We start from the raw sequence: 23604 nt of genomic DNA on the forward strand, positions 1-23604 counted from the left end.
GAATCTTTCCTATCCTTTTCCCCACAGTGATCTCTGAGCCTTAGGCCAATCAGTCATGTTGTAGATGTGTCAGTTGGGACTAGGCATCACAATTCTTAATTTTGATCAGTTTGGTTTTCTGTAATAGTCTTCCTCTGTTGCAAAGAGAAGTTTCTTTGATGAGGGTAGGGATAGTCTGTGGGCACAAGGACAGATATGGAGAATGTAGTTAGGGATTATGCTGGTTTAGTACAGTAGTTTAGTACAGTGGAGGTTGTTCTTCAACATCCAAGCTTTGCAAGCCCTGAGAACTTGGCTAGGTTTCCAGTACCAGTCATGTCTTCCCTCTTGTTGAGTGGGACTTATGTCCAATTAGAGATGGTTGGTTACCATTAAGGTATAAACGCCACCATTACACCGTTAGAGGTATTGTGTCACGCTGGTCATTGCTGTGGTTCATAGATACCATAGCTGTGAAGAATTGGTTGCTTCCCTCCATTGGAAGCTTGCATGCTGCCTTCTGGTACAACAAAAGCTAGTCCTCAGGGAGGAGGCTCTCAGGTCAGTTCCAGCTCACATCTTAAGGTCCTGTGTCTGAAGCACATGTTCTCTTCAGCAATAGAGATATATCATCCACCTCTGGAAGGCAAACAATGCCATCAGAAATAGTCTTTAATGTTTTGGGAGCTTCTTAGACAATCCTGACTGACAACACAAAAAGAGGGCTTCTCATGCCTGGTGTCAGGATTTTTGATAGATAACCTAGGGCTTTTGGGTGGAGCATTGTCAGCACGGATGGGAAATTTTCATTTAAATTATGTATATTTCTATGGTATTTATATATGTATGTATAGATTTATATGTTACTAAAATGTATCATAGGTATATTTAAGTAGATAGTTAATAGTCCCTCCATCCTCCTTCTCTATTTGTCTCCTTCCTCTCCTCTGTGTTTAAAGTCCTCTGTTTTTCCTATTTACTCTTTTACATCTTGAACCCTGCTATTTCCCCTCTGTTGCTATTTCTCTTTCTATTGCTCTCCTCACAATGGCCTTTCCCCCCTGTTTTTTGCTGCTATTCCAGACTATATACTCATATCTGAGATTTTGAGCCAGGAACCTCAGGTGACAGTTGTATTTCTAGGTTTGGATTGCCTCACTTGTTTAGTTGGGCCAAGGGCCTGTCAATCTTGTTTATTTTCTCAAAAAAGCCACAATTCTTATTTGTTGATTCCTGGTGTTGTTTTATTTTAGTTCATTAATTTCCACTTTGAGTTTTACTATTTTTTGCCATTAACTGGATCTGGGTTTGGTTTCTTTTCATTTTTCCAAATGTTTGAGTTGTACCATTAAGTCATTGATCTGTACTTTATCTGCTTTTTTTTTTTTAATGTAGTACTTAGAGCTATAAAATTGTCATGTAGGATTATATTTAATGTGTCTCTAGATTTTTGTGTTGTGTTGTATTTATTTAGTTATAGTTATTCTCTTTCATTTCTGTCTTGATTTTCTCTTTGACCCATTCATCATTCAGTAATGTGTTTAATCTCCATACTATGTGTATTTACTAGAGATGTGTTGATTTTAAGTTTTATATATTATATTATGACCATACTGGATACACTGAGTTATTTAAATCTTTCAGAATTTGTACAGATTTGTTTTGTGTCTCAGAATATGATCTATTTTAGAGAAGCTTGTGTGCGTAGCTTAGTAGACTGTATGTTCTTTGGTGTTTGGGTGTAATATTCTATAGGCATCTGTTAAGTTCATTTCATAGATGATGTCATTTAAAGCTGATTTTTCTATGCTTACTTTTTATTCTATTGGCGAGACAAGGGTATTGAAATCAGCTAATACCAATGCGTTGGTGTTAGTATGTGTCTTTAATTCCAGTAGTACACTTTTTATACAATTGGATGCATCAGAATTTGGTGCATATATGTTTACAATAATAATGTGTTTTGGTTAGCTGTTTTCTGATTAGAGTGAAGTATTTTTCCTCATTTCCTCTACATCATTTTTGTTTAAAGTTTATTTTGTCAGATATTAGCATAACAATGCTTCTTGACTCCTACTGTCATTTAATTGGAGTATTTTGTGTATCCTTTACTCTATATAAGTGCCTATCTTTATTTTTTAATATTCATAGAAGCTTTTTTCTTTTTTTAATAATAATTTTTATTTTTTTATATTAATCACAGGTTATTTACTTTGTATCCCAGCTGTAGCCCCATCCCTCATTCCCTCCCAATCCTGCCATCCCTTTCTCATCTCCTCCCTGCCCCTTTCCAAGTCCACTGATAGGGCACTGATAGGGGAGGACCTAATCCCCTTCCATCTGCCCCTAGCTTATTAGGTCTCTTCAGGAATGGCTGCAATGTCCTCTTCTGTGACCTAGCAAGTCTGCTCCTCCCTTTGGGAGGGCAGGGGGATGAAAAGCCAGCCATTGAGTTCATGTCAGAAATAGTTCCTCTTCCCCTTACTAGGGTACACATTTGGATACTGAGCTACCTTGGGCTATATCTGAGGAGGGGTTCTAGGCTATTTCCATACATGGTTCTTGGCTGGAGAAATAGTCTCATAAAAGACCCCTGTCCCCTGATGTATTTGGTCCTTGTGGAGCTCCTGTCCTCTCATACAATTAGGAATAGTGATTCCTCAAGACCCAGCTATACCACTCCTAGGCATATATCCAAAAGATGCTCAAGTACAAAACAAGGACATTTGCTCAACCATGTTTGTAGCAGCTTTATTTGTAAGAGCCAGAACCTGGAAACAACCTAGATGTCCCTCAGTTGAGGAATGGATAGAGAAATTGTGGGACTTTTACACAATGGAATACTACTCAGCAATTAAAAATGAGGAAATCATGAAATTTGCAGGCAAATGGTGGGACCTAGAAATGAGTGAGGTATCCTGAGTGAGGTATCCCAAAAGTAGAAACACACACATGGTATATATTCACTTATATAGACCTATAAGATACGATAAACATACTGAAATCTATATACCTAAAGAAGATAAACAAAAAAGGGGAACCAGAGTAAGTTGATGAATCCTTACTTAGAAAGACAAATGGGATGGACATTGGATGTAGGAGAAAACAAGAAACAGGACAGGAAACTATCACAGAGGGGCTCTGAAAGACTATCTAGCAGTGTATCAAAGCAGATGCTGAGACTCATAACCAAACCTTGGGCAGAGTGCAGGGAATTGTATGAAAGAAGGGGAAGTTAGTAAGTGCCTATCTTTAAATCTAAGATATGTTGCTCATAAACAATAGATAGATGAATTTATGATGATGATGATGATGATGATGATGATGATAATGATGATGATGATGATGATGATGTTTTTAGAGACAGGGTTTCTTTGTTTGGCCTTGGTTATCTTGGAACCTGCTCTGTAGAACAGGCTAGCCTCATTCACAGAGATCCATCTGCCTCTGCTTCTTCAGTGCTGAAATTAAAGGTTGTGCTACTACTGCCTGACATGATTTCATTTCTTGATTCATTCAGCCAGCCTGAATCATTTGATTGGAGAATTGGGACCATTAATATTTGAAGGTATTATTAAAGTGCATATGTTGGTTGTAGTGATGTGTTGTTGATTTCTGGTGTTGATTGTGCTCTCAGTGGTACTTTGTACTTTAGTAATCATACCTTCAAATTCCTTCATCTCTTAGCTCTGTTCACCCCTCTCTTCAGTCTGAAATAATGTCTCCCTTAATTTCTTTAGGCTGGTGTTTTGGATATAGTTTTCATAGGCTATTTATATCATAGAATTTCCCCCCAATCACGTATGTTAGATAGTTTTACTATCAGTATTAACCTAGATTGTCTGTTGTGGTTTTTTAGGATTTGATATGCAGTGACACAGAATTTTCTGGCATTCAGTGTTTCCATTGAGAAATCAGCTGTTATTCTGATGGGTGTTCCTGTATGTGTGACTTGTGTTTCTTCTCCTGATGTTTTCAAATTTTTTGTATACTTAATGTTTTCATTAAAATATGCCATGAAGCAGAGTGCAGGGAATCTTATTAAAGAAGGGTGAGGAAGACCTGGAGAAGTCAGGAGTTCCACAAGAGAGCAACAGAACCATAAATTCTGAACACAGGGGTCTTTTCTGAGACTGATACTCCAACCAAGGACCATTCATGGAAATAACCTAGAACCTCTGCACAGATGTAGCCTATGGCAGCTCAATCTCCAAGTGGGGTCCCTAGTAAAGAGAAAAGGGCCTGTCTCTGACATGAACTCAGTGGCTGGCTCTCTGATCACCTTCTCCTGAGAGGGTGCAGCCTTGCCAGGCAACAGAGGAAGACAATAAAGCCAGTCCTGATGAGACCTGATAGGCTAGGGTCAGATGGAAGGGAAGGAGGACCTCCCCTATCAGTGGGCTGGGGATGGGCTTGGAAGGAGAAGAGGGAGGGATGGTTAGATTGGGAGGGGATAAAGGAGGGGCTATAGCTGGGATGCAAAGTAAATAAATTTTAATAAATAAGAAGAAAAGAAACAACAATACCTGAAAGGTTAAAAAAGACATCAGCATTATTGTGTAGTTAGTAATTAAATTATTGAAATTAAAAGAAAATATGCCATGAAGAGTTTCTTTTCAGGCTTTTTTATTTGGCGTTCTCTGTGCTTCCCATATCTTCTGTATGGGTATGTCTTTTTTTAATTTTGGCAAATTTTCTTCTATGATGTTGTTGGAGAGCTGGTCTATGTCATTGACCCGGGCTTTTTCTCCCTCATCTATTTCTCAAATTTGAAAGTTTGGTCTTTTCTTGGTGTCCCACATTTCCTGTATGTTTCTTTGCTGTGTTTCCCCCCATATTCTTTGCTAATTTTATGTACTTTATCTTCAAGTCAGTCCTCATACTGAATCATCCCCTTGATTCATTATACTTGTAAGTCTGTCCTTTGAGTTTTTTAGTTCAGTTATTGGGTTTTTCAATTTTATATATATTTATCTTGAGTCCTCCTCAGTGTTTCTATCTTTATCGAATTTTATTTTCAAATCCTGGATTTTCTTTGTCATTCCATCAGTTTTATGATTGTGAGGGTTGGATTGGGCCTACAAGTTGGATATGGCTCAGGTGGACAACGGAGCCTGAGCTGATATGCAAGATGTGCATTTTAGTCCAAGTTTGTGGGGGTTGGGGAGGGTGGGAGGTGGGGAGCATCAGGAAAACTCACCCAGCTAGACCCTGGAGAAGATTGTGAGATTGTGTAGGATGTGGCTGAAGGTTGGGAATGGAAAGGAAGGCAGGGTGGATTGTAAAAGAATTCTACAGTTTGGCAGTGACACAGGCAGAGGTGGCTGGACTAGGCCTAGGTACTGGATGTGGGATCCAAGCTAGATCTATGCGGTTTGGGGATGGATGAGAGAGGAGGGTTGGAGAGTTACCTGGACAGACTTTGGAAGAGGATGCACAGTATCAGGTTGGTGGAGAGGTTCTGAGTTACATTTTTATGTAAGTTGGAGTTAAAAATTAAACTATAATCTTTTGCATGTGCAAAACCAGTTGTTTCCCATGCTGTTTGTTGGGGGAAATTTTATATATTTTGTGAGTCTAGAGACCAGCACAGGGCTTCTCCTATAGTCTATAATCAGCAGATGGCAGTATCTTCATGGCTGTGCTTCCTACACAGATGTTAGGAAGTCTGAGAAATTTCATTCTGAAAGCATGAAAATGGCTAAAGATGACAGCATAGTTTAGAACTTCCACTGGGGACCTTGAGTGATGGGAACTATGTGCTGCTTTCCAGATCAACTCTTTGCTGACTTGGACAAGTTCCCGGGACTGAAAGAACTGCCTGTGAGATTAGACGGCAAAGCAGATGTGCTTTCAGTCCTTCCTGGAGAGTTCCCAAACCTCCACCACATGGAGAAGTTATCCATCCAAACTTCCATGGAGTCTGACCTCTGCAGACTAGGTAAGGATGGTGATTGGATCTCCAGCTCATGTCTCAGCTGCAAAAGCTACTTGGCTAGTAATTGGTAGAACCATCATTAGTTAAACCTTCCCTGGGCTTCACAGTGTGAATTGTTCCCACATGGGAAGGTGTGGGAACAGTGCTCTTCCTCCTTAAGAGAGCAGAGATTTATTTGTTACCCGAGTCTTTAACATGTGGGGAACTATTCTGAGCCCTTCACAACCGCTGTCTCAGTCTTCACAGCCCCTGTGTGAGAGAAGGTATGATGATTATTGCTGATTGTCAGCTTGGGAAATGAGGTCAGAGATGGCTCAGGGCTAAGGAAATGTGTCTCCAAACAGAAGGTTTGACTGCACAGCCTGAGCTTTACACTCCTAACACTTCCTCTCCAAAGCAGTGTGTGGAGTCCTCTTCTTTTGCTGTCTGAGTGGCAAGTGCAGATCTGTCTACTGAGGACGAAGGAATCTGACTGGGAGCAGTGTAGGTGTTGCAGCTCTGAAGGGCAAGGCTTCCCCTACAGGAGTTCTGCTCCAACTGCCTGGAGAGTTTCCCCAGTGCAAGTGTAATAGCTCTGCTTCTGCGGGGGAGGTTTCCCCAGCAAAAGTTCTGCTCAGCCAAAAGGGTTTCGGGGTGCTCCAGAAGATATCCTGGCAGTCCAGAGCCAAGGAATACCACCAAGCCACACCACATAACAAACCTCGCACAAGAGATTTATTGGGAGGGAAGATGTGGGGGGGGGGTTCTTCTTCTCAAGCAAGAAGCAGCAGAGAACTGGGTGGAACACAGAGTTTATGTAGGGTTGCATGGTGTGCGGTTGGAGGGGCACAGCTTTCCAGGGAGGTCTAGGAGTAGAGGGATTCTGTGGCCTGATTGTTGGGATGAGATCAGGGATTGAGACAATTTTATTGCTTGTAAGCCTGGGGCCTTGTGGGTTTACAATGTACACAAAGTTTACAAAGGGAGTACATGGCTTTTGAGTTGGCTTGAATAGCCAAGAAGCAGTTAGAACCTTTTCTCCATTTCTCTTTATCCCAGCCTCCTGTTGACAGACAACTGTGCAGCCATCTTTCTAGAACATGCCATTTAGCAAAATGACAAAAGCAACATCAGATCCTTATTTTTTTTTCAGTTGACTTTTTTTAATTAATTACACTTTATTCATTTTGTATCCCCCCATAAGCCCCTCCCTACTCCCCTCCCGATCCCACCCAGCCTCCCCTTTCTGCATGCATGCCACTCCCCAAGTCCACTAATAGGGAAGGTTCTCCTCCCCTTTCTGATCTTAGTCTATCAGTTCACATCAAAAGTGGCTGCATTGTCCTCTATTGTGGAGATCCTTAATTTTTAAGGCACTGAATACTAAGGAGATGTTAGCTAGGAACTGACATGGCAGATTTGCATGTTAAAAAGTCACTAGAGTATGGAAGCTCCTGCCTATAGTAACAGCATTTGGAAGGGTTAGACAGGAAGATTATCACATCAAAGTCAGCCTCTCTCTGTAAATGTAGTTATTTCCATGCTAGTTGGAGATACAATATGAGACCCCTTCTGAAAAGAAACAAAAGCAAGCAAACAAAACATTTTCCAAGTTGAAGGTAAATGTGCTTAAGTCAGTCCTGTTGGCTTCAGTCCCATAGATCTGTGTGGTGAAAGGAAACATCGAGTTCTCCCAGTTTTCCCCTGACCTCCCAACATGTGCTTGGCACATGGATGATCTCCACACACCACATACACATAGACAAAATAAATAGGTTTACATGTTTTTAAAGTTGTGTTTCAGAGTTGTTCTCTTTTTTTATGTTACTTTGCACAGAATTCCTATTGTGTTAGTAAAGGGTGCAAACATAGAGACATCAGGATGCTGACACTGGGGGTGGAATATAGTGAACAGAAATAGTTTTCTTTTTCAGTTCTCTGTTTCCAGAGGGGGTCAAGAACTTGCCCCGGGTCATCTGCTCACTAGTCAGTTGCAGAAACTGAGCATAACCCCAATGAATGTAGTCTGACTTCTAGATACTGTGCCACTGTGTCACAGAGGCACTGGGCCCCCGAGTCACAGCCTGTTAAATCAGTGTGGCTGGAACTGATGTTGAGGGTCCAATTCTGATAGAAATTTGTGGCCTTCTCTAATTAATAAAATTCTTTCATCTTTTGCAGTGAAATTGATTCAGAACTCTCCAAATCTTCATGTCTTCCATCTGAAATGTAATTTCCTGTTGAATTGTGAGTCTCTCATGGCTGTGCTTGCTTGCTGCAAGAAACTCAGAGAGATTGAGTTTTCTGGACGATGCTTTGAAACCACATCATTTGGTATGAACTGGACAACTTTGACTACAGATGCTCCTGTGCACAGGCATTCAGTACTCTAGGATTAAAATGCAACTGCTATCATGGGAACTGTGAGGACACTTGATCTTCATTGAGGCTTTCACAAAAGTGAAACACATCTGTCTACAATTTAAATCTTTCATTTTCAGAGCAGTGTCTTCCACTTAGTCATAGTAATTCAACCTGAACATTATATCACCTTTCATCACATTTGAAATACTCTTTATTTCAACAGTACTCTTCTTTTTCATAGGAAACGCGTCTGACCTAACTAAAATTTATTTTTTCTGTCCTAGTCACCGTCTTGCCAAATTTTGTTTCTCTGAAGATACTGAATCTTAATGTCCAACACTTTCCAGATAAGGAAACATCAAGAAAGTTTGGTAAGTTTGTAAAACAACATTTCTTAATTTTTTTTCATCTTCTTCTCCTCTCCCTTCTCCTAGAATGAACCCATAACCAAGCAAGTTGTGTATAGTTGTTCCTTGACACCCATGGCAGTTGGGTCTAAAGCCTGCTGCTGCTGTAAACACTAGAAGATCCTCTATGATACAAAATGGTGCCATGTTTGCCCATGACTCCACACATCCTCCATGTACTTTAACCCATCTCTCCATTGCCTACAACACCTATCGCCCTGTAAAGAAATGTTCTGCTGTGTTCTTCTGGGAATATTGAAGAGGGAGAAGAGTCTGTATGTGTTTGGTACAGACACAATGTTTAAAAATTCAGCCTGTGGTTGTGGAATGTGCCCATACTTTAGCACAATGACTCATCTATCCAATCTCCCCACAAAGCACACATGTACATACATGCGTACACATACACACATTCACACACACAGAGTTGTTATCTCTACCTAAAAGAAACAAAAGGGATCAAGGAGAAACTCAGGCTCTCCTTATGCACAATGAATCTGAGAAGAAATGTGAAGAGAAAGCTCTCTATCCTATATTGGCATCGTCTTGCTTTTTTAAAGAGTGTTTCCCATAAATGCTCATTGTTTGATGAGACTAGATCTCAGACTCAGCACAGAAATCTGAACACTTGCCTCCTCCTGACTGGGTCTTATGAGGCCTGAGGAGTGGCCTTTCCCTGGGCCTTTTTTGTTTACATTCATTGACTTATTTCAAGTCTGTGTTGGGTGGCTGTGCATGATCCACCAAAGTATGGGTCATGCATCAACCATGCTGGTCCTTTGGAGGACACCATAGTGATATTCAGTCTCACCTCTCCCATTCCCCTTCCTCACTTGTTGATCTTCATTCATTAGTCCGGTGCCATCCTTTGCCACACCTTTTGCATACTCCACAAAGCTGAGATAATTTCCTTTTCAATAATTTCCAGGGGAAAAACACCCCCATAGTTTCTAAGAATGCTTTGTCTACGATCCCTTTAAAAATGACCTGGCTTACCACAATTAAAACATCTCACATTTTGATTGTTCTTAAGACTGTTAGAAATTACTTCTGCTATCAGAGCAGCATTATAAACATGAGATCCAATATCAGCCATGTTTCTGGTCCATTCATCTATTGGTGCCAATCCTGCTTAAAAGGACTGCTCACACTTTTGCATTCTGAATTAGCATTTTTTCTGTTTTGTTTTTTTTTGAGAAAGGATTTCTCTGTGTAGCCATGGCTATCTAGAACTCACTCTGCAGATCAGGCTGGCTTCAAACTCACAGATCCACCTGCCTCAGCCTCCTGACTGCTAGGATTAGAGACATGTACCAACAACACCTGTCTCTGAATTAGCATTTCAAAAGCCAAAAATTCAATCAAAATTTGTCTGACTTGTGAATCTGATACTATTTTATTCACAGCTGAAGTCAATCTTTGCAAAAGGGTCAGTATAGGCATATTTTGGTCTTTGTAGATTTTAGTAAATGACTCCAACCTCTTTTCTGATTCTTCAACTTTGTACCAAACATTTAAAGCTGCTAAGCAACATAGTGTCATGGTGTGATTATCATATTCCAACTACCTTTGTAACTCTTCATACTGACCTTTACCTAGCAATGGATCCTGGGAAATATTAATACTTCTAGTCTTATATCATTGTTCTATAGTCCTAGCTTCCTCTTTCTACCATGTTTGCCATTGTAACTGAGAACTGGCTTCCAATATTGCTGTTGCCAAATCTTTCCAGACAAAGGATAATTCTGTTCTAAGTTGCCAATAACTTTAATATTTACTTCACATAGGGTGAATGCATACCAAATAAAATGATTACTTCTTTAAATCTCAAATTTAATATGCCTATAAGATTCCATTTAACTTCCTCAGAACATTGGGGGTGTCTATCATCTTTTGTATAGTTATATATCATCTAAGGTTGGTTTTCTAATAACCTTAAGCTGCCCCTCTTCAGTTTCATCATGCAGTGGCACAGTAAGTTCTTATCTAAATGTCTCTCTCTTTGTCTGAGTGTTGTTCTCATTTTTATTTATAAGTATCTCTAATTTTTATTCTAAGGCTTGTATCCTATCAGTCCACTTTTGATATTTTTATTTTCCCTATATCTCTAAGTTTTCTTTTTTTTCTTTGAGAGGGTACAAAAATCTACTATGGCTATTAAGGATAAAATATTAATTGCTAGCTGGTAGTAATTATAATCTGAATTATGTCAATCTCAGTTAAGTCATTTATCTTTTCATTTACTTCTTCTGTTTTAAAGCTATCTAAAGCAGGATTATGCAGGGTTCTAGCACCTTGTATTATGGTATTTCCCATCTTAACTCTTTCTTGGAGAACTTCCAGGTGACTTAACAAATCTTATAGCTTCTCAATTTGTCTGCACTGGCATAATTTCCCTGTCCATGTGGTTGTGCCATGTGTTGAAGCACTATTTGTATATATATATATATATATATACAAATTTCAATCACTCAATTTCACGAATAAAGATGCAGGAGCAAGATGCTTGGATAAAAAATGTAAAATGGCTGATGTTTGAGAGAGGCAGAGAAAGCATTCAGCTGACCTTCCTCCTCAACCTATGTGACAAAGGGAAACTCTCTTTCCCAATACCATCTCCAAAACCCCTCAAAACTCAGTGTCTTACCCTTTTAATTCCCATGTGTTTCTTTATCCATCCTTCTGCCTTTTCTTACTATTTTTTTCTACATTCACTCCCTATCAACTGGTTGCTTGCTCCACCTCTTGAACTTTTGTTGACTTTATTTAATCCTGTTCAAGCAAATTCTTGGATTAAAGGTGTGTGCTAAGGCTGAGCCCCACCACAAGTAGAAACAGGATATTTTGATAAACAACACAAGCCCGGGATTCACAGTGTGATCAAATATCCTGGAGCACTGACCCTTTTTGTCTTCTTCTTTGAGAGGGCAGTGATGAGGAGGGCCTCTGTTAGGTGGGGCCTCCTAGAGTGCAGAATGACTAGGTCACAGCTGCTCATAATGGAACAACTACAGAGGATGGCTTGCTGTGTCTCCCACAGCACTGGCTCTGGGTTCTCTCAGGAACCTGGAGGAACTGCTTCTTCCCACTGGAGACGGGATTCACCAAGTGGCCAGACTGATTGTCCAGCAGTGTCTGCAGCTTCAGCGTCTCTGAGTTCTTGCCTTTCACCACACCTTGGATGACGACAGTGTGATGGAAATTGGTGAGCTTCCCTCAGAGAAAAAGGTTTCCCCTGTGTGTAAGCAGTGGTGCCCCTGGAGCTACCTGCTGCAAATGTCTAGACCTGAGAAAGGCTTCCAAAGCATTCCTCATTTGCACTATCATGCTGCTGCTTCTCATGCCCTTTTGAAAATTTAGATTTATCTTGGTCAATGCTCTCCTTTTTTTTTTTTTCTTTAGAGGTGGTCAAGGTAGTGGGGTAAGGGAGGGGAGGTAGAGAAGTATTCAGGCTGTGGTTTGTTTTCCCAGTGCTGGGGATTGAACTCAGTACTTCACATACACCAGAGCAGTGTTCCGCTACTGCACCACACCCTGGTAAAATCTATGTCTCCACCCTTGTTGCTTCAGATACCTGACCGTATCCCCTTTGAGTCAACTGGATACTGGCAATATGTAAACAAGTTGTAGCAAGTTGAAATATAGAGCTGCATCCGTTTTCCTGCACATGTTACTGAAACATTTGCTATCTAAGTCAGTGTGGCAATGAACCAGGTTAGGGCACAGAGCTTCCCCAGTGCCCGAAAGCCCAAGTTGTATCCATTCTCCAACAGTGCCCTCCACTTCCATACACAAATGACCACTGCACTGCTCTCTCTCACCGTAGCTTTATTTACAGCTAGAATTTTCATAAAAGGGAATTTTATACGATAGGCAATGCTTTGTCTTTTTTCACCAAAAATTGTGTTTGTACCTTATTTTAGAATAATACATATGACCATAGTGCATTGATTTCAATGCTATGCATCTGTTCATTATTTGACCACATGTGCCCTCTGTGTGTCTATTCAATGGGTACTTGAGTTGTTTCTAGTAGCTGGTTACTGAGAAGTGCTTCTAAGAGCATTCTTATAAAATATACACATTTGGGTATTTCTGGGGATGGAATTTCTGAGATACCTTACAAATATTGATTAAACCATGTTTTTTGCTTAGATGTGGCACATGCTTGTAAGTCTACACTTGAGGAGGTTCAAGGGTTCCTTGTCTAAATAGCAAGTTCAAGGCCAGGTTGGGTCACAGGAGACTGATCACAAACAAAGAAACAGGAGCAAAAGTCTCCATGGTTTTGTGGTAGCTTTTACCTTCAACAGAGGTTGGTTGACATTCTGTCCCTAGTAAATATTCTCAATCCCTTGTAGTTTGGGTACTCTGATGATTCTCATGGGTAATAAAATCCAAAGCTTTACTGTTTGCCCCGGCCAGCGGAGCTTGTTATTTGGGGGATAGAAGAGGATCTGATCCTGTGAAAAGATGGATGAGAGCTATTTCACTCAGAATGATCTTTTCTAGATCCCACCATTTGCCTGCAAATTTCATGATTTCCTCCTTTTTGATTGCTGAGTAGTATTCCATTGTATAAAAATACCACAATTTCTGTACCCATTCCACCGTTGATGGACATCTGGGTTGTTTCCAGGTTCTGGCAGAAGGAGAAAGACAAACATGGGATATACTCACTTATATAGACCTATAAGATATGATAAACATAATGAAATCTATACACCTAAAAAAGATAATCAATTGAGCGGACATGGGGTAAGATGATCAATCCTCGTTTAGAAAGACAGATGGGATGTGCATTGAACGTATGACAGGAGTCTACTGAGCGCATCTGAAAGACTCTAACTAGCAGTGTTTTCAAAGCAAAGACTCATGACCAAACCTTTGGCAGAGTACAGGGAATCATAAGAAAGAAGGGGAGTTAGTCTGATGGGGAAAGGATAGGAGCTCCACAAGGACCAAATATATCTGGGCACAGAGTCTTTTCTGAGACTGACATTCAACCAAGGACCATGTATGGATATAACCTAGAACCTCCACTCAGATGTAGCCTGTGGTAGCTCAGTAACCAATTGGTTTCCCAAAGTGAGGGGAACAGGGACTATTTCTAACAGGAACTCAATGACTGGCTCTTTGGTCTCCCCACCCCTGAAGGGAGGAGCAGTCCTGTTAGGCCACAGAGGAGGGCTTTGCAGCCAGTCCTGAAGATACCTGATAAAACAGGATCAGATGAATGGGGAGGAGGTCCCCCCTATCAGTGGACTTGGAAAGGGGCACGGTGGAGATGAGGGAGGGAGGGAGGGACTGGGAGGGAATGAGGGATTGGGACACGGCTGGGATACAGAGTTAATAAAATGTAACTGATAAAAATAAAAGAAAAAAAAAAGAAAAAAAAAAGATGGATGAGGGAAAAGAAGGAGTCCAAGCAAACAGGTGCTTGTCAAGGACTAACTTTACTGAGCAAAATAAGCTTTTATAAAGGGTTTAGGATGAGGAAGTAGGGTGGGTGAAAAGTTACAGATTCTTCTCGGCCAGGGGCCTGAAACATTTTGTGATAAGCCACGGTTCTGTGAGCACATCTCTGCTGCTGCCAAGCAGTATGTTTACCGCAGGTAAGGGAACGGGCAAGTTGAGGCAAGTTGGTGAGTTTCCACAGGTGGTCCCTGACAACTGTTGTTATAAACAATTTTTTACCAAAAAATTTTACCAATACAGACTCAGTAGCCAGTTGCCAGGATGAAAACCTACTAGCTTCAAGAGGCAGAGAAAGGACCCAGCTGACATTCCTTCTCAGCTCAGGTCTGGATGGAAAAAACCCAAAAGGTTTACTAGCTCAAGTGGCAGCTCAGGAAGCAAAGGCCAAAAATCCCAAGGCTGAGGGCTTGCTAGTTCAAAGCCCCAAAGCCATGGAGCTGAGGAGCTGAAGCCCAAGCTAAAGCCAGAGCTTGAGGTAATAGCTCCTTTCTATGTCTCCACACTGTCTTAAATACCCCTCAATGCAAAGTCCTTCCTATTCTTTAATCACTATGAGCTGGTTTATTGCTCTGCCTCTTGATATAAGGTTAACTTTATTAAATTTGATGTACAGAAAGCTCTTGAATTAAGGGTGTGTGTTAGGGCTGGGTGAACCACACCATAATCACCTGTTCACAATAAAAAATTCTTGGACTTAAGGTGTGTGATAGGGCTTGTTATGCCCAATGGTAACTTTTGGGGGGTGTGGGTCAGGCCTGCTACTGTCAGCTCAACCAAACAAGATAAGAAACAGGGTTTTATAGTTCACAATTATGGGGTTCATAATGGAATCAAATATCCTGCACCACTTTAGTTGAGGAGTTGAGGAACATCTTTCAGATTGACCAGCATCTGAAAGAAAAACATGAGAGGAAAAAGAAATGGTTTACCTTTCTGAGATGCACCTCAGAAGCCAGATAGATCCCACTTGGCTCATGGATACTGCACTAGGGTTCAAAAATTCTAAGAAGAAAAACACATTATCTTAAGGTGAACCCATCTTCCTAAAGGTGGTCTCCTAGCCAGGTCCCTGACCTGCCCCACATGATTAACCCTTAAAAGAGGAGCTAAGGACATGATTCCATGTGAGATAAATTCCATTATTTACACCATAATTACTTCCAGAGGGTATGTTTAAATCTCCAGGTGTGAAACTGGAGATGTACTCAGCAGTACTCATTTAGATTGTGTGAAGCCCTGAGGTCATGCCCAAGCACCACAAAAGTCAATCAGTCATTCAATCAATCAGTCAGTCATTCAATCTATTGATCTCTGCCACCTGTCTACCTCCCTTATGGCTCTAGTTTTCTTTTATATCTTCAAGCTATGTGCAAAGCACATGTAGAGTTGTAAGATCTTTCTGGTAGATCAGTGTTTTTGTTTGTTTGTTTGTTTGTTTCTTTTTTACCAGTATTGGCACTTCCTCCTGGTTTCTGTTTCCCCTTTGCAGTTTGGCAAGGTCATTCCCTATCGGCCAGGCAGCTGTTTGGTGCTTTCAAAGAATGACCTCTAAAACATCATGTTGACCATTTCCTACTTTCATTGTCAGGGTTGGGAGTAGTACCAGTAACTTGTCACCATTATTGACAGCCTCAGGAGTCTGATTTCATAAATGTTTTGTTTTCTACCCAAGGTAGCAACCAGTGGAGGCTTCCAGAAACTTGAGAACTTAAATCTTTCAGTAAATCATAATATTACAGAGGAAGGATACAGACATTTCTTTCAAGTCCTCGACAACCTGCCAAATCTGCAAGAGCTGAACATCAGCAGGCATCTCTCAGAATGCATCCAAGTTCAAGCCACCACTGTCAAGGCTCTGAGCCAGTGTGTGATGAGACTGCCCAGCCTCATCTGGCTCGGGATGCTCAGCTGGCTCCTGGATGAAGAGGACATGAAAGTGATGAATGCTATGAAGGAAAGACACCCTCAGTGCAAACGCTTGACTATCTTCTGGAAATGGGTACTGCCATTCTCTCCTGTCATTCAGAAGTGAAGGATGCAGGTGAAGGCTACTGACAGTTTTAAATATCTGATTTCCTAAAACATTTTACTGTAGCTAAGCAAGGTGGTACTCCTCTGTACTTTCAGCATTTAGGAGACTGAAGTGGGAGAATCAAGAAGTTCAGAGCAGCCTGTGTTATATAGCAAGATCTTGTCTTAACTGATCAGCCTGCTCTTTGATCACCTCCCCCTGAGGGGGGAGGAGCCTTACCAGGCCACAGAAGATGACAGTGCAGCCACTCCTGATGAGACCTAATAGACTAGGATCAGAAGGGAGGAGAGGGGACCTCCTCTATCAGTGGACTTGGGGAGAGGCATGTGTGAAAAAGGGTGAGGTAGGATTAGAGGGGAGGAGGGAGGGGATTTATGGGGGATACAAAGTGATTTAAGTGTAATTAATAAAAGTTAAAAAAATAAAGGCATAACTAACCATCATGTGAAATCATATTTATTAAAGGTGTAGGCTGCTGATAAATTTCTAGAAGCCTGCCTGTTCCTCACTAAACTTAGCAGCAATGATGAACAGTGCCTTGGCAGGCCTTGTATGGTCCTCCTGTCTAAAGATTACAGCTTTTGTCAAGTTCATGCAGAGACCACTCCATTGCAAGGTCAACAAGAATGGGCTGGGGAAAAGAACATCAGTGTATAAAAGCCAGAACATGTAAGGAGTATTTGATGGAGGTAAGAAACAGATGGTTTTAGTATTGCATCTGTCCCACACATGATGAAACAAGAGTCGATTTCACCACAGGATGCAGCTGGCTTTCCAGGAGATGCTTAGTCTTTGCAGGGCTTTTGTATGTTCGCCAGCCTTGGTGTGGCCATGCTTGCTGTCATCTCTCATTCATTGCCAATGTGAGGGGGGAAATGGGCTTAGAGAAAACTGCTTTCATTCCAGAGGCTTTTGAAAAGTTTGCATGTGCTGTAATGGTCTTAAGGTTTCCTTTGTTTTTCCATTTTGTTGTTTAGAGACAGGTTTTCACTAGGTAGCCTTTGATAGCCTAGAACTGAATATGTGGCCCGGGCCTACCTGGAACTCACAGAGATCTGTCTGCCTCTGCCTCCTATGGCTAGGATTGTTAAAATTATATTTGCAGAAACATTAAGGACTCATGGATATATTAATTTGGCTTTGATAGTCATTTAGTATTCCATATGTGTATAAAAATCTTACCTTGATACTTGTGTTGGCTTAACATAAATATATACTTTTAATTGGTCAATTTATACCTCAATAAATCTGGAGGAAATATATTTCCAAACAGCTCTAAAATTTTATTAAATCTTTTATTATATCTGTAAAGTGAGTCAGAAAGTATTCTTACTTTCCATTCTACCCCTTTCTGTATTATTCTTTATCTTACAGTTCTCTGAGTGTTATTTTTTTTAATGTGTAAAATAAATATTCAGGACTTTGAGAGATGTTAAGAACACTTGTTAAGAGATTGTTAAGAACACTTGTTACTTTTACAGAGAACCCATGTTTGGTTCCAAGACAGTCTATCTCTATTTCTCTTTCTGTTCTCTCTCTCTGTTTCTTTTGAGACAGGGTTTCTCTGTGTAGTCATGGCTGCTTTTAGACTCACTCTGTAGACCAAGTTTGAGAGACCTGTCTCTCAAACTCACCTGTCTCTCAAACTCAGAGACACCTTGTCTCTATAAAATCAGACATTATCTTGTTTATTATCTGATTTGACATGTAATACTTTATTGTCAGAAATGTTTAAATGTTATAACAGAATCCAGTGAGTAGACAGAAATGACAGGTCACTCTGTTCCAGGTAGGAAGGTGTAGTTATGCTAGACAATAAGGTGGACTGGCAGTGCTTTCAGTAAAGGAATCAGTAAATCTGTAATTACTAATTGGCCTTTTGTACCTTATTTTACTTCATTACTGGTAACTCCAGTGGGGCCCATCACTGGCCTCAGGAAGCACCTGCTCTACCTTCCCTGAGGCATCACTCCTGTTTCTTCCTCAGAGAGCTGCAGCTCAGCCCCCTGCTGTTTCTCCTCTATGACCACATGTGTGGCAGAGGAATTGGGGGTCTGAGTTCTCCTGACTTTGTCTCTGTTAAGTGCACTTCCTGGACCACCTCATCCAGCTCAATGGCTTTGAGTTCCAGGTCTACACCGCCTCCTCCATCTCCATCTCTAGCCTGAGACTATAGATACATCTTCAATAGGCATTGAAATATCACATCTCCAAAGCTAACTCTCCTTCACCAAAGTACTCTTTTTTTACTTAAATTTCATATTTTATCTTAATTACAGTTTATTCACTGTGTATCCCCTCCCTCCTCTCCTCCCAATCCTGCCCTTCCTCCCTCATCTCCTCCTATGCCCCTCTCCACGTCCAAGGATAAGGGAGATCCTCCTCCCCTTCCATTTGACCCTAGCTTTTCTGGTCTCCTCAGAACTGGGTGCATTGTCCTCCTCTGTGGCCTGGCAAGGCTTCTCCCCCTTCCTTGGGAGGTGGTCAAAGAGCCAGCTACTGAGTTCATGTCAGAGACTGTCCCCTTATTAGCTGCCATGGCCTACATCTGTGCAGGGGTTCTAAGTTATCTCCATGAATGGTCCTTGGTTGGAGTATCAGTCTCAGAAAAGACCCCTTAGCCTAGATATTTTGGATCTGTTGCTATCCTTGTGGAGATCCTGTCCTCTCCAGGTCTTACTATCTCCCTCTTCTTTCCCAAGATTCCTTGCACTCTGCCCAAAGTTTGTTTATGGGTCTCAGCACCTGCCCCAAAGTATCTTTCTGCAGGCTTTCATTTCCCCAAACTCCCACTTCACTGTCTGAAAACTCTGCTGCTAACGTTGCAGTTCACCACAACATGTACTACAGTGAGAAGCGTACCTAGCAAGGTTCAAAGCAGCATAATTGTTTGCATATGAACATAAATATTCAGAAGGCATTTTGACAGGATGTCCATTAAGCCAGACAGCATTAGTAGACCCTGCCCTGCTAAGACCTTTATAGACTTTCTGGGCCATGGGCTTTTGACCAGGGTTAGTTTGGGTTTTTGTTTTCTTTAGGTTTAATTTCTTTAGTTTAGGTTCTTTAGTTTAGTTTAGTTTTTTTTAGTTTAGGTTTGTTTTCTTTCATTTTGTCTCACTGAATTGCCCTTTCTGTACTGACCTTGCTATGTAGATCAGTCTGGCCTTTCACCCAGAGATCCATCTGTCTTTGACACCTAAGTGCTGAGATTTACAGGCCTGCACCACCACACCCAGCTTGACCACGATTAGAGCATCTGTGAAGCAGCCTCAAGTCCAATTCAATAGCAGTCGGTTATCCCCAAAGATTCAGGCCACTCTTCACTGTTGGCCACATCTTGTCTGGCATGATGGTGATGTTGTAGAATACAGGAGGCCCTCCTCCCCCAGCAGACTGCAAAACCTCTTCCAGTACTGTGACAGAAAGGTAGCAGGGAGGAAATTCTGAGTCAGTTCTAGCTTGATTTCTCTCTATCCTGAAAGCAACATGCTCTGTGTATTCAGAAATAGGTTTGTAGTTCTGTCCAACTTATTTTGTGAGACAGGTCTCTCATTAAGCCTGGAGCTGGCCAATGAGACTCACTGGCTGGTTAGTGAGCCCCTACAGTCTTCCTGTCTCTCCTTCTCTAAGATTACACTGTCCCTATTGCCTCGCTGTTACACAGGTGCTGGAGATCTGAGCCCAGTCTCCATGTTTGTGCAGCAAGCATTAAATTTTATTTAACTGTGTGATATCTATGTTTTTATTCTTAATGTGAATTTCATGTAGTTGGCACAATCAGATCTTGTGGATTTGTTTCTGACAGTTTGACAAGAATTAAAAATTATTGTTAACCAAATTCTTAATTGAACACTTTGTTGAATATTTTTTATTGTCCTTTGTTGTTCTTTTTTCATGACTATATAGAGTTTTCTCATTTTATAATCTGTGAATTTTTATTTATTTTTACCTTGTTTACTTAGTTAATGTGTGTTTGTGTGTGCATTGTGTTTTCTACATAGGGCCAAATGGAGACAGGGAGTCTCCTCTCCTTTATGTCACCCTCCTGTTCCCTTGAAGCAAGGTCTCTCTCTGAACCTGGAGCAAAGGTAGCATCCAACAAGCCCTAGTTATCCTCTTGCCTCTGCACCCACAGTGCTGTGTCACTATTTTCTATTCTTTAAGATTATTTTAGCTGATTTCACAGACAGGCACTTGAAAGAATCAGACCAAGTTTGTAACCTATGTTTCTTTCAATTGCCTTATAACTTATATTTTCAAGTTTTAGGCCCATGTTAATTAAAGCCTCTTAGTGCTTCTCCAGAGAGCCAAGGAATGTAAAGGTTCCTGATATCAGCCATCTGTGAGGGCAGAGATAAGGAAGAGAACAAGCAGAGATCCCTACTAAATGGAGAATAAATCACTGGCTGAACCTGTGAGATGACCTTTGGTTGGAAACTGAGATGAGTTAATCACTTTCCCACTTTAACTGTAGCTTTATCTCATATGGCAGGAAATTCCAAACTGACTTGAAGAGGAGATATTTACAACAGGGCTGACTAGACATAAGGGTGACCAGAACTAACCAATTATTTTAAAAGTTAAACACCTCATCCAATCATGAATCGCCAAGATAGCATCCCCAGGAGATTCCCGCCTTTTGTCTTTTAAAAACCTAAGGTCTTTGTCTCCCAGTGCCACTCCTTGCTGACCAGCAGGGTTGACCCCATTGCCCAATGGTAAGAATGAACCTCTTGCGATTTTGCATGGATGGATGATTAGTTTCCTGAGTTCTCTTCATACCTTCTTATATTTAGGCTCTTGCTGGGCCTAACACACTAACTCTGTTCTCACTCCAACACATTCCCCGAATATTCTCAACATTACTTTACAAACCACATGCATTGGTTTTTGGAACCCAGAGACTGAAGGTTATACAGGATGCAAGACTGACAGAGTCACTGAGAATGTTTACTTTCTGCCTCATTCCTGGTCCTGAATCTTCATGTTCTCCATAAAGCTAATGTAGACATTTAACTGCATGGAATCATTTCATGACTTTTCTCTTCTCTGCATAGTTGCATATTTCTTCAAAACCTGAAGTCCTCTGCAGAAGTGATTCAAGCCCTTTAGAGCCACCATGCACTTCTGGAAGCCATGGTAATGAGCCCCATCCCTTCTCTGACTCAACAACACATCATTGTGGGGTTGAGCCATAATTGTCAACTTTAAATGTACCATAATTAGATAAAGTCCATGAGAATCTAAGAAGCAACTGTCACACGATAGCTATAGATGGGGCGTCACAGTGAACAGTGAGCCCTTCTCCCAGAAGAAGCAGACCCTTGAGACTCTTTTAGACTTCAACTTGATTAAAATGCAGATTAAACACATTCCATCTGCCCTTTTCCTGCAGGGCACTAGGCTTGACTTCTGCTAGAACTTTAGAACATTAAAGTCACGTGTCATTTTCCTTGGTTGGACTTTTGCTTGAGACAGATTTTCAGATTTTCAGCTTAGGCTGATCTTGAATTTTCTGTGTAGCCAAACCTGACCTGGAACTTGTGATCTCTTTCTCAGCCTTAAAAATGCTATGGTTCCAACTGTGCACCCAAGTCGAGCTGATTTGACTTTTGATGTTGTTTCTTGTATTGAAACCAAGACCCCTTTTGTGCTACACAATAACTCTGAAGTGAGATATATTTCTGGCCTATGAATGTGCTTTGTGAACAAAACCAAATGCCCAGTAGTAAATCAGGAAATCTATTTTTGCAACAGAAGACACAACTGTCAATCCAATGTGCATACCAACTGCTGCATGCCACAGTTGTTTGGTAGGTATGCTATGATTGCCTTCCCACAAATCAAAAGCAAATCTGGGAATCATGGCTCATGTCTACAATATAGCATTCTGGAAGCTGAGGCAAGAAGATGGCTGTGAGTACAAGATCAGCCTGGATTATACTATAAAACTCCATCTCTAAAAACAAAACAAAACAAAACAAAAACTCGACAGCAAACAAACAAGAAAAAAAATGAAGAAAAATGGGTGAAAACTGAAAAGATAATCAACTCTGGGTTGATGTGATATGTGTACAATATTTGTGAATTTCAAAATAACGTTGCAAGGTCTGGAAATGTTGTTCTGTTGGTAGAATACATGCCACAAACAGAGTGAAGTCTAGAAGACATTGGGTTCTCAATGATAACATTATGTCTCACGGTCATGCAAATTTTAATTTAATAAAGGATTTCCCTTTCAAAGGAAATCACAAGTGAAAGCAATCACGAGGACCCAGTTCATCCCAGGGAGGCTGGTAGGATCATGAAAGCACATGGGATTCTGTGTATTTGTACACTGGACAGGAAAGAATATTTCTTTTTTTTTTTTTAATTTTTCATCAATTACACTTTATTCATTCTCATCCCCCCATAAGCCCCTCCCTCCTCCCCTCCCAATCCCACCCTCCCTCCTCCCTCTGCTTGCATGCCACTCCTCAAGTCCACTGATAGGGGAGGTTCTCCTCTCCTTTCTGATCTTAGTCTATCAGTTCACATCAAATGTGGCTGCATTGTCCTCTACTATGGCCTGGTAAGGCTGCTCCCCTCCAGGGGGAGGTGATCAAAGAGCAGGCCAATCAGATTATGTCAGAGGCAGTCCCTCTTCACATTACTATGTAACCCAATTGGACTCTGAACTGCCCTGGGCTACATCTGTGCAGGGGTTCTGTGTTATCTCTATGAATAGTCCTTGGTTGGAGTATGAGTCTCTGGGAAGTGCCCTGTGTTCAAATTTCCTTGTTCTGTTGCTCTCCTTGTGGAGACAGGAAAGCATATTTCTAATTGTCTGAGGAGCTCTTAGAGGAGAGCACTGAGGTGAAGCGAGTTGTGGGAGAGAGAGTCAGTGCTCCCGTGGCATCTTGAGAGTGAATGCAGGACTACTGACAGCAGTCCTCATGCCAGATCCAAAGCAGCCAGTGTTAAAGGCATCGTGCAGCAGGCTGGTCTCCTGAGATCCTAAAGGGAAGTTAGGGTGCCAGGATATCCAAGTCTCTGTCAAATGAGAGGCCTTAGACATAGTACCCCACATTCTGATGCTATGGAAAGATGAGAGGGTATGGAGGGGGTTCATGGGAAGTGAAGGAGAGTCCTAATCTACACTTAGCAGACAAACAAAGCAATCAGATAGATGTGAAGATACACCTTCCTCTGCCTCCCTTCTCTCCACAGGCTTGGCTCTGAGGGAAGCTCAGTGGTTTCAAGAGTCAAAGAGTCTGAGTGAGCAGCTGTGAGGCGCCTACACCAAAGCCACTTTCTGCCACATGAATTTGCCAGAGGTGTGCTCTAGCCAAGGCACTGACCATTTGCTTATCTGTGATGTATCCATCGTTTCAAAGCACATCAGCAGGCCAGTGCAAGGGGCCCTGACAATCCCCGAGTTCTTC

The 23604-nt window shown here is 41.3% G+C and overlaps 1 pseudogene; it reads left to right on the top strand.

Annotated features, from left to right (window-relative positions):
- The window catches only part of LOC132654526 (baculoviral IAP repeat-containing protein 1a-like), a 58540-nt pseudogene extending 42032 nt beyond the window's left edge, over positions 1 to 16508 (top strand).
- Positions 16509 to 23604: the final 7096 nt, after the last annotated feature.

Source organism: Meriones unguiculatus, chromosome 6, assembly GCF_030254825.1.
Source record: "Meriones unguiculatus strain TT.TT164.6M chromosome 6, Bangor_MerUng_6.1, whole genome shotgun sequence".
NCBI lineage: Eukaryota > Metazoa > Chordata > Mammalia > Rodentia > Muridae > Meriones > Meriones unguiculatus.